At 48.8% G+C, this 15764-nt stretch overlaps 1 non-coding gene across 1 annotated transcript; it reads right to left on the bottom strand.

The window, feature by feature from the left end:
* Nucleotides 1–11477: 11477 nt before the first annotated feature.
* On the bottom strand, nt 11478–11581 carry LOC132425199 (U6 spliceosomal RNA). Its single transcript, XR_009519391.1, has one exon. It is a non-coding gene; the product is annotated as a U6 spliceosomal RNA (small nuclear RNA).
* Nucleotides 11582–15764: the final 4183 nt, after the last annotated feature.

Here is a 15764-nt window from a genome sequence, read left to right as displayed (position 1 = left end):
GGCTCAGAGGCTGGACGGGTGGCAGATGAGAAGTTGGGAATATTGGACCACAGTCCCTGTACATAGCGCCCTAGCTGGTCTGACGAACACATCTCTAAGCCTCCAAGTAGGTGATAATGGTTTTCTTTATATTTATTGTCAGAGAAACCCTACCCCATAAAGGTAAAGCAGGCATACTCTTGAGTCATCGGTAGCCCCGCCGTGGAGACCCCGGGGGCTCTGGAGCCCTAATGCTCCCCACTGGGACTGCAGACATGGGGCTCCCTCAGGGCTCCCTGAATGAGACGGCGATTAGGGAGTGGGTGTTCAGGCCTAAACTCGATTGGGGATTGCTGGTGCATAATAAGGTGTTTAATTACCCAGAATCAATCATGCAACTTGAACCGAGTGAGGGAAGTGTGGAGTTTGTGGAAATAAGCATGGTGGTTGAGTCTGTTTATTAACTAACTGCCTTATGTTTTCATTCTCTTGGGCACATTGGAAATCTAACCTTGCCCATAACCTTGCGAGCCTCCAGGGCACCTGCCTGATACGAGCAAACGTGTCAGACCCCGCATTCCACCAGGGACCTCCAGGTCAGGTCACGTTGGCACATTCATTAGAATTGCAAAAAAATCCCATAAGCATTAGGAACCTTTTTTAAAATTCTCGTTCTCATTCTCTCTCACTCACCACACGAATAAGCTAAGCTAATCTCTGACAAGTGAGCTGCCCTCACTGGCATCTGAAGAAAACACCTGAGCGCGCTGGGGTGGGTGAGGATGGGCGCCCAGAAATGCAAGGGAGGCAGGTTCTCTGCCTTCCTGATGATACCCGGCCTAGCGAGCACGGTGCTCAAGGATGCTTGATGAACATACGAGCGAGTGAGTGAAGAAAGAACAGTTAAAAGGCAGGTACTTGGAATGTGGTTTATGCCGCCAACCTAGAGGAATCATTGGGTCTACTGCTCTGGTTTTCAGCTGAAAAGGTTGCTAGCATTGCATTCAAATTGATTTCAAGGAGGCTTGGAAGAGTGAACGAGAAGGGAAATGCACGGGTCTCCCCACAGGTCAGACCACTCATTTCTGATAGGATTTCACAAAAGCCCCTGGGAAAAAACTTGCGGTATTTTCTCCATCCTCTGTGACAAGCCGCTGTCCATCACTTCAGCTAAATAGATTCTCCAAGTGTTTGTCTTTAGGAAAAATACATCTGCTTTTGTTCAGAAATGAAGGGGCATAAAGAAGGCACATGTGATTGCAGAAAAGACCAAAAAGGGTATTTTTCTCCTGTTTATAAAGGGAGATTTTTCTCCTGTTATGAAGGGTATTTTTTTCTTCTGTTATGAAGGGTATTTTTTTCTCCTGTTATGAAGGGTATTTTTCTCCTGTTATGAAGCTGCAAAGCAGCTTCGCCACTGGAGGCAGTCGGGCCGCCACCCCGTACAGCTGTTACACGCCTGCTGATGAATGAGGGGCCGCGAGGTCAAGCAGCCCCTGGGGAGAGGGGCGAGAGAACGCTAACCCACGAGGTCTGCAATTCTTCGTTTATTAGCCGTGTCATCCTCGCTGACCGCGGCCTAGCCTGTGAGTCACCGTTTATCACCTGCTGTGCCCACAGGGCGGACGGGCAATACTCTGAGCTGCCAGTGCAGTTGGTCACTTCCAACAAGCGCTGCTTCCTGGGCAGCTGAAGGGAGGCCCCAACTCAAGGCGAGGCACCTGGGTCTGATCCTTCCTGGGTCCAGGTGAGGCTATGCACACAGCACCGTAGCTCTCGGGGCCTCCACAGCCTGGGCCCCTCCCAGCCGCTCCAGCAGGATCTTCTGTGGTTCCTTTAAATTCCCCACAAGGAGACCCTCGTCATCACAGCCGGGGCGGGGCAGGGTGTGGGTCACTCAGTGACCCACCAGTCCACAGGCTGTATCCAACCCCCAGGACACTTTCCAGCTGAGGGCCTGCACCCACCCTGGGACACCCTCCAAGCCCACAGCCTGCCCACCACCCCGCCCCCGCATTCCCACATCTCGGGAGGCATCATTCAAAGCCAGCAAGTGAACTGTTTTCTCTGCAGGCAGACTTGTCCGGCCTCAGGTTGATCCGGCCTGAATTGCTGAGGGCCCCACTGGATCAGCAGGTGTCTGGACAGGCCAAAGCGATCCAGAAGAGGTCTGCCTCACACAGAGAGTCCTCCCAGCACTGGGCTGCTCAGGAACCACGTGGGCTCCGTGAAATTAGCTTCTCTTTGACCTTATAACCAAGAAAAACGATCTCTTTTTTTTTTGGCCATGCCACACAGCTTGTGGAACCTTAGTTCCCCAACCAGAGACGGCACCCGGGCCCTTGGCAGTGAAAGCGCTGAGTCCTAATCTCTGGACCACCAGGGAATTCCCCAAATGATCATTTTTTAAATGAACCTTTTTATTTTGAGATAATTGTAGGTTCCCCTGCTGTTGTAAGAAAGAACACAGAGGGATCCCACGTGGACTTACCCAGATTCCCCCCCGCCACGGTAACACCTTACAGAACTCTGTACCGAATCACCACCGAGCTGTTGACTAATGCAGTCCGGACACAGAACATTCCATTCCCACAAGGAGCCCCCCGCTGCCCTTTGATAGCCTCCCCCTCTTTCCCTCCACCCCACCTCCTCCTTAACCCCTGACAATCACTAGTCTGTCCCCCATCTCTAAAGCGTGTCATTTCATGGATGTTCTGTAAACGGAATCACACAGCATGTGACCTTTGGGCTTACTTCATCCAGCACCGTATTCTCTGGAGGGTCATCCAGGTGCCTCAGGAGCTTGTTGCTCTTTACGGCTGAGCAGTGCCCCACGGCTGGATGGGTCACAGTTCGTTTACCTGTTCACCTCTTGTAGGGCATCTGGGCTGATTCCAGGTTTCGGCCGTTATGAATAAAGCGGCTACATCCATTCACCAGCAGGTTCTGCGTGAGTCTGACGTTTCATCTCTCTGGGACGAACGCCCCGGAGTGTATTTATTAGGTCATATGCCGGGGTTCACCTGCTTTTCTAAGAAACAGTCAAAACGTTTTCCAGAATGGCTATACCTATGCTTTCCCAGTAGCAATGTCCAAGGGATCCAGTTTCTCCACACTTTCTTTAGTATTTGGTATTGTCACTGTTTTCTTTTACTTTAGTGAGAGCCCCTTGTAGCTCTGACTTGCACGTCCACGATGCCTGAGGTGTTGAACAGCTGAAAAGACGTGCTCTGTGGATGCTTATTGGTAAAATGTGTGCCCCTGTCTTCCGCTCACTTTCACATCTGTTTGGGGATTGTCGTTGTTTCATTGTTTTGTTTTTTACTGGAGTCTAGTTGACTTACAATGTTGTGTTAGTTTCAGGTGTACAGCAAAGTGCATCAGTTATACAAATGTTGATACAGATACCCACCTTTTTTTTTTAGATTCTTTTCCTATATAGGCCATTGCACAGTATTGAGTGGCATTCCCTGTGCTTGTTTGATTGTTTTTAGTGTTGAGTTTTGGAAGTCCTTTGTAGATTCCAGATACCAGTCTTCTGTCAGATATGCGGTTCACAAACATTCTCGCCCAGTCTGCTGCTTGTCTTGTCATCCTAACAGCATCTTTCACAGAGCAAACATTTTGAATTCTGATGAAGTCCAATTTATCAACATTTCCTTCTGCCAATCTCGGTTTTGACATCAATTCTAGGAACTGTCTGCCTAGCCCTAAATCCTGAAGGTTTTCTTCTGTTTTTTCTCTAAGCGTCTTACAGTTTTACATTTTAATCCATGGCCCATTTTGAGTTAACCTTTATATGCTTAGGTTGAGGTTCACTTTTTCCCCCTGTGGATGCCCAGCGCCCTTTGTTGACAAGACTGTCCTCCTCCATGGAATTGCTTTTGCACTATTGTCAAAAATCAGTTCGGCATATTTGTGTGGGTCTATTTCTGGGTTCTCCGCTCTGTTCCACTGATCTCTGTGTCTATCCCTCCACCAATACCACAGTCTCAATATAATAAGTCTTAAAATCAGATAGACTGATTCCTCTCATTTTATATTTCTTCAAATATATTTAGGAGGGTTTTTTTACCTTACCATATAAATTTTAGAATAATCTTTTCTGTATCTATAAAATATTGCTCAGATTTTGACAGGAATTGCATTAAACATGTTTTTCCATTTGGGGAGAACTGACATCTTTACTTCGTAGCTCACCTCCTGCAGGCCTTGGTGTGGGGCATTGGCCCATCTGGTCAGGAGCCTGGCTAGTTTGGGTAGTTGTTGCCATGGTTATCTCAGTGCCACACTGATCTCCTGGCCCAGGAAGCTCTGTCTACGTGTTCTACTGATTACTGAGAAAGCAGCGCAGAAATCTCCAGGTGTAACTGTGGTTAGTTTATTTCAGTTCTTTCAGGTTTTTCTTCATGTAGTTTGAAGCTCTGTTATTAGGACTGTGATGTTTTCCTGACAGTTTCCTGATAGTCTGACCCCTTCATTTTTCATGTAATGTCCTTCTTTATCTCTAGTAACAATTCTTGTACTGAAATCGACTTTGTCTGATATTAATATCAACACACCAGCATTTTTTTCATCTGTGTCTGCACAGTATATGTTTTTCCATCCTTTTAATCTGTCTTTATACTTAAAGTGGCTTCTTCTAGACAGCATACAGAGAATAGTATTCATAACACAGGAAACAGAATATTTTAAAAAGCAAACAAAAATTTTAGATCTATTTGTTATGATTCATTGAAATAAAAAATTAACACAGTGATTATACAGTAGACCAGAAACAGCTGAAGAGAGAATTAATGAACTGGAAGCTTGACCTGTAACACAAGCCGATAAAGGCTGAAAAATATTAAAGAAAACTTTAGACAAGGAAGATAGAATGAGATGCTGTAATAGATATTTTCTAAGAAGGACAGAATAGAAGGCATGGAAGAGGCAATATTCAAAGATAAGAGAATTTTCCAGATTTGAAAAAAGTGTACAAAACTGTGCTTTTGGGCTTCCCTGCCGGCGCAGTGGTTAAGAATCTGCCTGCCAATGCAGGGGACACGGGTTCGAGCCCTGGTCTGGGAGGATCCCACATGCCGCGGAGCAACTAGGCCCGTGAGCCACAACTACCGACCCTGCGCGTCTGGAGCCTGTGCTCCGCAACAAGAGAGGCCGCGATAGTGAGAGGCCCGCACACCGCGATGAAGAGTGGCCCCAGCTTGCCACAACTAGAGAAAGCCCTCGCGCAGAAACGAAGACCCAACACAGCAAAAATAAATAAATAAATTACTAACCTCCTGCCCCCAACATCTAAAAAAAAACAAAACTGTGCTTTTGTGAGATATTGCGTTTCAAGCTAGTTATAAATAAGAGTGGTTTAAAGATGACAGAGACTGGTTTTCTGTCATGTTAAGACGTCTGGAGATCAGCAGTTGTGGGTCAAATGTGAAATAAGCCTCTTGCCAGCCTCACAACTCCGCAAGGACCCAGGAGTGTCCCTTTGAAATGCAATCACCGAGGAGGTTAAGACCCCATCTCCCAGTTTCCTAGGACGAGAGACGGCCAAACCTCAGCTGGCACCCGACTCCATGACACAAACCCTACCTCCAGTCATAAAGGTAGAAGAAATTGAGCCATTTCGTCTTAGAAATGTGAACATAATGGGTTATAGTTACTTAGCTACGTGCAAGAGAAAGATTCCTGCCTTTGCAGTCTCTGTAACAGATTATCTGGGGTGCACATCACATCGTAGCTAAATGCTTGTTCAATAATAAAATCGCTTTCTTGTTCTCCTACCTTTATGGAGATGGTTTGTGGACTGGGAGGAGATTTTGTCTTTCTTTCTATTTCCCCAGCATAGTTCTGAGCTAGCAGAGCAGCTGCTCCTCTGATCAGAGCTCCAGGTCCTTTTGTGCTTCTTCTTCACCATCCTTGATATGTGGCATCATGGAAATAAATGAAACCCACTCGAATGAGAAAGCAAAGGCTATTCATTCAGAGCTGGCTGTAGCAAGGGGGTCAGAGCTCCCAGGCAGATAGAGGTGGGGGAAAGCTTCACACGGAGAAAACGGAAGGCTCCAGGTGTGCCCTGATGGAGGCTGTCGGTGTGGGAAGCTGCAGGCAGGCTCACTAGAAGTGGGGGTCCTATGTGATTCTTTAGGGGTGCATATTTGGCTTTCTCTGGTTGGCCCCAGGTTGCAAGCAGGAACAAAATTTAGGGACGCTGTCAGTTGTTAATCAAGTCCTGGACATTTGGGGCCCATTGTTGCAAGGGTTATTATTTGGTTTCCTGAACCATTTACTAGAGATAGCAGTCTGAATTCATACATGTCTGACTTACAGCAGTCTGGCTGTAAGATAAAGGGTTGGTTTCCTCTACAGGTCCCTACAGTTTGTGGGTCAGCATTCTTTTTTTATATATGATCTGGCCGTTGTCCACTTACACATTTAGTCTCAGCATTCATCATCAAGGTCACCTCACAGTCCCAATATGGCCACAGTAGATCCAGCCATTGTGACTGCATTCCAGGCAGAAAGAAGGTAGGCAGAAGGGCAAAGAGTACGCCTCCCAGGTGAGTCCCTTTGCAGGACGTTTTGTTATGAGGTTCTTCCCAAATACATTTGCTTAGATTTTTCCAGTCCTCCCTACGTTCAGGGAGGCAGGGAAATGTGATTGCTTACTAGGCATAAGGGTGCTCCCCCAAAAGGAGACCTTGTGCTAAAGGAAAAAAACGGAGAATGGATACAGAACAGGCAACCGACAACCTCTTTTATACCTTCAGATTGAAAAAATGGAAGAATAAATCCATCTAAAAAACATTTATGAAAAATGCATCACTGAGCGTAGTCTTGAATGTATTCTTCAATACGAAATATTGGTTTTATGACAATTATTTCATGTTAATAAAGAGCTGGTTGATCAGAACTCTTCATAGTCAAGGTCACAGGCTTAAAACATACTCCCCGTTGCCTTCTCAAAAGGCCCCTTTCTGCATCTCTCCATCCCCAGGGCACTGAGGCAGAGAGAGAACAGTCTGAATATGCTGATATGAACACAAATTGAAAACTGCTCAACTACAACGGATTGGTTCAAAGAAACCATAAATTCAGGGAATTGGCCATTCGGCAAATTGGCTCTTAAGATAATTAATTGGCTTTTAGCAATTGCCGGAGAGCGAAGCGCGAGTTCACGCAGAAGAGCCCATCGTGATTGGGGGGGTGGGGGGGAGTCGTCTGTCAAAGGCTCCCAGGGGCTTTCCTGCGGCTTGGAGGGTCCTCCCCACGCTCAGGGGAGGGCCCAAGGGCTGGAAAGTTGACTCCACTGCACGGCCATCACTCCCTCTGAAGTGGGTAATTTATGTCCTCTGGAAGCAAGGAAATGAGTCCTTTGCACATTTGAGACCGAGTGTGCTTTTAAGACGGGGCCCCTTGGCAGCCAGGGAAGCAGGATAAGCCTCGCTGGGGAGAACACTGTCACAGGAGGAAATGGGCCAAAACGGGGGGCATCCCAGCCTCCCCTGCGGCTCCCCGGGGAAGGCAGCTTTCCAGCCAATGCAACCAAAGTTCTCAGGCCACGAGAGCGACCCTCATGTGCCTTTCCCTCCCCTGCGAAGGGTCCAGATGCTGCAAATACCCACGTGCACATACACACACGCGCGCGCGCCTGCACCCACCCACAGGCGTACACGTGCCCGCACACACGCACACGTCCGCCGCGCTTGCCTGTCCTTCCCTGGGGTTTTCAATTTTCTCGGCTGCTAGGAATGGATTAGGAGGGGCTTTCCATTTCTGCTCGGTGTGATTTGCCCTGCACTTTCCTCAGCTGCAGTGCCATCCGCACAGCCTGTCCCCCCCAGGTGAGGTGCAGTTTCCCACCTGACTCGGGGAACACGCAGGGTCCTCCTGCCACCAAGTCTCGCACAGAAAAAAATTTTTTCAGTTCCTCCGTCAGAAATGTATTTTTATCCATTAAGGAATTGTCCATCATTAAAATGCAAAATGGGAAGCAGGAGGATGTTTCAAGCGGTAACTTCCAATCTACAAAGAAAAAAATCTAAAGTGCTTTATAATCCTGGGAAAACAGGGAAAATGGAAAACCTCAGGGGGAAAAGGAAAGTCTTGTCTGGTCCTGCTTTGATTGAAGGGTTGGAAGCAAGAATATTTAGAAGGCAAAATAGGAAATTAATGGACTGGAAGCTTTTTAAGGGTAAAGAAAAAAGTTGATGAGTTGATGCGTCATTGACAATTCAGTGGGGATTAGTCCTCTGATCACACCTGACTGCACTCAACAAGAGGGGATTTGGAAGGAAGAGATCCCATCATTGTCAACCTGGAAGGGCCAGAAAAGCGCGTTTCTTCGAGTGCCCCTGTGGGGATTTCACTGGGAAACCGCTGGCTCGCTGTGGGGAGGGGCCTCGGGGGTGGTGATAAGGAGGGCGCTTGCGTGGAAGGTGGCGAAGATGGGCTCCCATGGCACCAGCCACAGGCTTTCCGATGCCCAGTTGGCCACGGGGCGGCAATTTCCGCTAGACCAGCAGGGACCGTGGGCTTTGCCTCGGAAGCCAGGCGGCCAGGTCCAAATTCAGGGTGGATTATTGCTAACCTGTGGGGCCTCAGCTGCCCTGCTTTAAAGGAGGGGTCAGCATGACATTCATCTGGTCGTGAGGGTTAAATAAGAGTTCATGAAACCCCACTGGAGGAGTTCAAAGAGTTCCAGGTTGAGCCCCTCCGCACACCAGAAGGTGATGTGCCTCAGCCCCTTGGGGACAGAAGTCCTGGGCTCAGGAGCCCTCTGGACCTTGCCCGGGCTACCTCGTCCCCTGGCCGTCCCTCTGCATCCCTTACGACAAACAGGCGAACGTAAGTAAAGCGTTTCCCTGAGTCCTGTGAACTGTCCTTGCAAATTATCAAACCGAAAAGGGGGTTGCGGGACCCCCTGATTTGTAGCCAAGCCAGACAAGCTTGCGGGACCTGGGGACCCACTCCTTGGGGTCCGCATCCACAGTGGGGGCCGTCTCGTGGGGCCGAGCCCTCAGCCTGTGAGATCTGCACTAAGTCCGGATACCTGGCATCAGGACAGTTGAACTACAGGACAGCTGGTGTCAGGGTTGGAGAACCGGCTGGAGTGGGGAATAAACCCACACATTTGGTGTCAGAGCGAAGAGTAGTGAGTTGAAAACAGAAGTTTCCTTTTACGTAGAGGCTGAAAGCAGCCTGGTTGCCAGGGGCTGGGGGTTTGGGGACGGGGACTGACGGCTTAGGGGGTGTGAGGGTCTCTTTTGGGTGATGAAATATTTGGAACTAGAGGAGGTGACGACTGCTCAGCACTGTGAATGCACTGTCACTGAATTGTACTCTTTCAAATGGTTAATGAATATATATATTTTTAATGAGTCGTGGTCTCTGCTCTCAAGACTGAATCTAGTCGAGAAGAAAAAGCATAGATTCATCACAGTTTGTCACTGCAGGAAGCAAGGGGGAAGAACACCAATTCCAGCCCATTCTCAGCTGCCACCTCCATCCCTCCTCTTGACCCGACCTCCCCCATCACTTGGTCCTAAGATTAACCTAGAACAGAACATTCCGAGGTGCCCACAGAGCTTCCCAGGCAATAACCCCCTCACCCTGACTCACCCCTTCCTGACACCTGCTTGCAGATATGTTGTTCCTCATTTTCTGGATTAAGATTTTTTTTATTCCATTTTTTCTCTCTCCTCTTTAAGAGTTACGTACTTACTCTATGTCTAGTCTTTCAGCGGCGCCATCATGTTTTTAACTGTACACTCAGATTAACGAAATCTAAAGTGACTAACTCTACCCTCCTGCAAAAGGCAAACATCTCAGGATCTTTCACTCCGATTGCCCCTTTCGTTTGTGTGTCATTTTTGCCCAGTGTTTTGGGGTCTACCCGTGTGCTTTAACAGCCCAAAGTAGACTTTGACCATTATCCTTATTTTTCAAAGTCCATACTTGTGTATGTTTACCAAATCCTCTGCTCACTTCTGTAGCTGGCTGTCCAGCTCCTTTCATGGTAAACTCCCTTTGTTTTCTCTTGTTTGAAAATGTCTTTGTTTCCTGCACATTTGTGAAGGATGATTTAGCCCAGGACCTACAGCCCTAGGTTGGCACTTATTTCCTTCTCTCAGCACTTTGTTCTGCTACGTTCTCGCCATATACGTTGCCGTTGAGATGTCCGCTGTTAGACCATCACCATCCAGGTTATTTAGCTTTTCTCTCGGCATGCTTTAAGACTGGTACATGGGCGAAGTGGGAAAGCCACAGAGGAGTGAGGCAGAGATCAGGCAAGAGACGTTTAAGATGAACACAAGGGCTTCCCTGGTGGCGCAGTGGTTGAGAGTCCACCTGCCGATGCAGGGGACGTGGGTTCATGACCCGGTCCGGGAAGATTCCACGTGCCGCGGAGCGGCTGGGCCTGTGAGCCATGGCCGCTGAGCCTGCACGTCCGGAGCCTGTGCTCCGCAACGGAAGAGGCCACAGCAGTGAGAGGCCCGCGAACGTACCAAAAAAAAAAAAAAAAGCAATTATTGATAAGGAGGTACTTACTTCTGTCATTTTGCTACTTGTTTTCTATATGCCCTATAGCGTTTTTGTCCCTGATCTCCTGCATTACTGTCGTCTTTCGCGTTTAGTTGATTTCTTGTCATGAAATGTTTACATTCCTTTCTCATCCCCTTGGTGTATATCCTATAGCTATTTTCTTTGTGATTACCATGAGGACTACACTTAGCATCCTAAAGTTGTAACACTCTCATTTGAATTTGTAGCAGCTTAACTTCAATAACATACAAAAATTCTGCTCCCTTACAGCTCCATCCCCACTCCTTTTCCTTGTCAATTTCACAAAAAATTACATCTTTATACATTGTGTCTCACAGGGCCCTCAGGCTCTGTTCACTTTTCTTCAATCTTTTTTTTTTTTCCTCTTTGTCAGACTTGATAATTTCAACTGTCTTACCTACAATAGCACTGATTCTTTCTTCTGCTCAAATCTGCCTTTGAATTCATCTAGTGAACTTTTCATTTCGGCTGTGAGCTCCAGGATTTATTTTTGGCTTCTTTTTAGGTTTTCTTTATTGGTCTCGATTTAGGTCTATTTATTGATATTTCCATTTTGTTTGCATATCATTTTCTTGCCTCTCTGCACATCCTCCTCTAGTCCTTTGAGCCATCTTTAAGGCAGTTGCTTTAAAGTCTTTGTTTAGTAGATCTGCCCTCAGGTCTCTCAGAGACAGTTCCTGTTGATTTTTGTTTTCCTTTGAATGGACCCTTTGTCCCTGTTTCTTTGAATGCCTTGTAATCTTTTGTTGAAAACTGGACATTCGGATCTAATGACGTGGTAGCTCTGAAAAGCAGATTCTTCCCTCTTTCCCCGTGTTTGCTGGGTTTTGTTGTTGATTTGTTTATTGTTGTTGTTGGGGTTTTTTTTGGAGTATAGTCTCTTTACAATGTTGTGTTATTTTATGCTATACCACACGTATACATATATCCCCTCTAAAAATATGGAACGCTTCACGAATTTGCATGTCATCCTTGCTCAGGGGCCATGCTAATCTTCTCTGTACCGTTCCAATTTTAGTATATGTGCTGCTGTGTGTGTGTGTGTGTGCGCGTGTGTGTGTTTAACTGCTGTAGGCTGTCTCCTGTGCCTGAGGTGTAAATTTAGTCTTCTCAGGTCTTTTCTGAGCCTTTCCCTGGGTATATACAGTCACTTTCTAGTTTTCCCCCATATATGCAGTTGTTTTTGGACGTTCTAATCTTTAATGTCTGGCTCCAAAAGAGGAAAAAGCAAAAAACGAAGGATTAAAAAAAAAGATGCCAGCCCTTTAAGTGCTCTGGCGGTCGCGTCGGCCTGAGGGGGAGGGCCTGGCAGCGATGGGGGAGGTACAACTACGGCTACCCCCGCGCCCGTGGGCCCCTCTGGGTTCGGAAGCAGCAGCCTGCCGTCAGATCACAGTCCCCTGTATTTGGGGGCAGAGTCCTGCTTCCCACCCTAACTCTCACAATCTATGCAGGTGGCTGCGAGGGCGCGGCTGCCTGCCCTGGGCTGGTGATGGGGGCTGAGTAGCCACTACTGTGCAAGAGCTGACTTTTACCAAAATTAACCGCAATTTACAACCCAGCCCTTCCCCCTTGAAGTTGCAAGGCTTCAACAGACTCCAGATTTTGAGAACAGTTCCACCATTCAGATGCTGCCAGTGCAATGGTCCAGGTGGGGAGACAGATTCTGCCGCTTCCTACTCTGCTGTCTTCCCAGAATCCTCCCACATAACTCTGGGTGCCTCCTGCATGGGGGGGAGATGAGGCTCAGGGACATAAAGACGAAGAAAACTGTGTCTTGTCTCAAGGAGACAACAACTGCACATGGGAGAGGCTGGACTTTGAAGCCAGAAAAACCAGTGCAACCCCGTGTAACCCTGGCCGCGTCCCAAGTCTCAGGCTCCTGACCCAGAAAGGGTGATAACAGTAACTGCTGTGAAAATTCAGCAAAATGGCCCATGAGAGCATCTCCCGTGGTGGTCAGCAAGTCAGCAGGTCAGCACTCAGGATGTCATTTTCTTCCCATCTCCATGGAAACAGCCCTCAGAGTCCTCAGGCTTGCTCTCCACCAAATCTGAAGATCTCAGAGGGGAAACCATTTTCAAAATCAAGAGTGACCGCTCACAGCCGATTGCCCCAGGCTGCTGTGCTGCCACGGATAGGTGTGCCCTGTGCCTGCCAGGGGACAAGCCAGACCTGCCCAACATTAGGTAAAACCTAGGAACTACATAGGAGTTCCCAAACCTTTAAACCTGAAAATGTAATCCCGGGTCTCCATCCATCCAATCAGTCCTCCAGTTGTGCTGTGACCACACTCACACCAGGAAGGACATGCGTAGGCATGCATCAGGCAGGGCACACGCAAGGACAGTCACAGCGGCTCAGATGCAGTGGCCCAACGCTCCAGCCAGCACAGCTGTGAGGCAAGGCATCCTCCCAACAACGTGATGAATCGCACGCCGTGATGCAAAATGAAAAAGCCGGACACAATGGAGAACATAATAAAGGATTCCATGCATGTCAAGTTCAAAAAAGACAAAACAATATATGATGTCAGAAATCAGGGTTGTGGTTACAGGGGAGCGGAGGGGAGTGAGCCCAAGAAGACTCGAGGGGAGAGGGGCTTCTCCTGCTGCTGGCGCCCTGTCTCCTGACGTGGACTACACATGTGGTCGGGACAATGAGAAATCAAGCTTGGCGTGTGCTGCAACAGACGGGCCCACTTACATTTTCAGGTTAAAAGATAAAAATAGAAAGGGCTGGGGAGCAGGATTCAACGGGCACAGGCTGTTTGTTCTGGACCAGAAGCAAAGAGCAGGGCATCTGGCCCAGTGTGCAGTGCCGAATCCCAGCACAGCACTCCTGGCGGACACCCGCTGCAGTACTGAGAGCAAACCTCGCTGCCCCAGTGGGGTCTGGGAGGGACACCCGTGGATGCCCGCTGGCTCTGCAATTAGAGGGGACAGGCAGCTGGCGCACGGACATGGGAAGTCCCGAGGGCTCAGGTGGCTGACTCAGACACAAATCATATGGGCATGACACGCTTTCCAACAGGTGTAGACCAGACTTGCAGCCCTCGCGTGAGAACGCATTCCAGACGGCTGCACAGTCTCAATCAAATGACATCTGAGCTCCGCATCACCACCCTCCCCCACTGCAGGTTACCTCTGGTTACATGGGCATCCCCCCACCCCCCCCCCAGCCTGACACTCAGTAAGAGAAGGTCAGAGAAAGAGGCAGGACCGTCTGTCCATAGGGGAATCCATTGCTGCAGGTCTGCGGCACCTCTTGACAACTTCCTATGACCTATACTTCCCTTCCCTCAATACATGTAGATTAAGAACGGGCTTAGAATTGCAATAACGATCCAAAAGCTTGTACCACTGGCCAGCTTTGTATCCTCAGCGCTGGCACACAGTGGGAGCTCAGTGATTATTTTTTCCGTGATTTAATATAGTTTTCTCCAGTTTTCAATTTTACATATAGCAATATATACAACACACATATTTCTTAGTCTATATCTAATGAGCTAACATTTATTAAGAGCTCGTTATGTGCCAAGCCCTGTTCTAAGCAAGACACAGAAGAATATATGTGGTTTCTCCTACATGTAATTTTCGCGACTCTAGCAAGTGGGCATTCCTCTTGCCCTCCCTGTATGGACGAGACACTGGTTATCTCGTCTAAGCCTTCTGCTACAGACTGTCTCCCCACAATTCATACGTTGACATCTTTCTTCTTATAAATTATTTATTTATTTATTTTTGGCTGCGTTGGGTCTTTGTTGATGTGCACGGGCTTTCTCTAGTTGCGGCGAGCGGGGGCTACTCTTCATTGCGGTGCACAGGCTTCTCTTGTTGCGGAGCACAGGCTCTAGGTGCGTGGGCTTCAATAGTTGTGGCATGTGGGCTCAGCAGTCGTGGCTTGCAGGCTCTAGAGTGCAGGCTCAGTAGCTCTGGCACATGGACTTAGTTGCTCTGCGGCCTGTGGGATCTTCCCAGACCAGGGATCAAACCTGTGTCCCCTGTATTGGCAGGCTGATTCTTAACCACTGCACCACCGGTCAAGTCCCATACACTGACATCTTAATGCCTGATGTGATGGTGTTAGGAGGTGGGGCCTTTGGGGTGATGAGGTCATGAGGGTGGAGCCCCCGTGAATGGGATCAGTGCCCTCATTACTCACAGTGCAGTGGCCCTTGGGAACCTGTTTTCATGGAAACAATCTAGGTCTTCCTGCTGCCCAGTTCCCTAAGACCACTTATTTCATGCTGGTTCCCCCAGCACTTGGGTTGCTGTACCACCCATCTTGCTGCCGTGAATAGCGGTTTCCAATGGCTTTCAAACGTGTGGTTAATGGTGACCGCAAATGCAAATGTGAACGACAGTCCCTTTTCTGGCCGTACTGGATTTACTGTTGGAAATTTCATGTAGGACAAGGTGCCTTCCAGTCTTGTCTCCAACCGGCCTCCCCAGCTGTGATCGCTACACTCCCAGAACTCTCTCAATGTTGCCACACCCATGCCCTCCACACGGCCACCAGGGGGAGGCCAGGAGAGGGGCCAGGGTGGAGCCAGAAGAGATGGCCCATTTGCACAAGGAAGGTCCATGACTTTTCCCACAGGGTGAGCCTGACATAATTGCCTGGATTGGAGACCAGAAAGGATAAAGGTATGGGAGCAAGGGTCTCACGGCCCTCAGGGTAGATGGGTGTGGCCACTCCCAGGACTGCCTGCTGACAGCCAGGGCGGGCACACAGGGCAAAGGAGGCCCCCCACCATCTTGCTGCCCTTGGGTGCTTTACCTGAGCAGTGGAACATGGAAGGGCAAGCAGAAGTTGGGCATCCAGACACACACACACACACACACACACACACACAGACATACACACACACATACGTAGGGCTGCAGCCCATGAGCGAGGGATGCACTGGGCAATCCCAGGAGGTAGAGTACAGAGGATCACGAAGTACCCCAAAGGGAAAGATGGGGATCGGCCATTCCCAAGCATGAGAAGTACTTGGACAATTCAGAGGAAGGCACTTCAAGGTGTGGGGCCCCCGGGAGGGTTCCCAAACCATTTTTATTTGCTGAACCCATCAGCCTACGCCTGAGGCACGGGGTTCCACTTGCCCTGGTCCAAGCGTGGTCCTGGGGAGGTACTGGGGTCAGGGGCCCAAGGAAAGTCTCCAGGGATGGAAGCCCTCAGCTTGGTTTGAATGATGGTGTGTGGTGTGCACGTCT

Source organism: Delphinus delphis, chromosome 4, assembly GCF_949987515.2.
Source record: "Delphinus delphis chromosome 4, mDelDel1.2, whole genome shotgun sequence".
Taxonomy (NCBI): Eukaryota; Metazoa; Chordata; class Mammalia; order Artiodactyla; family Delphinidae; genus Delphinus; species Delphinus delphis.
Note: the sequence above shows the minus strand (reverse complement) of the source record. Positions and strands in the feature narration are given on the sequence as shown.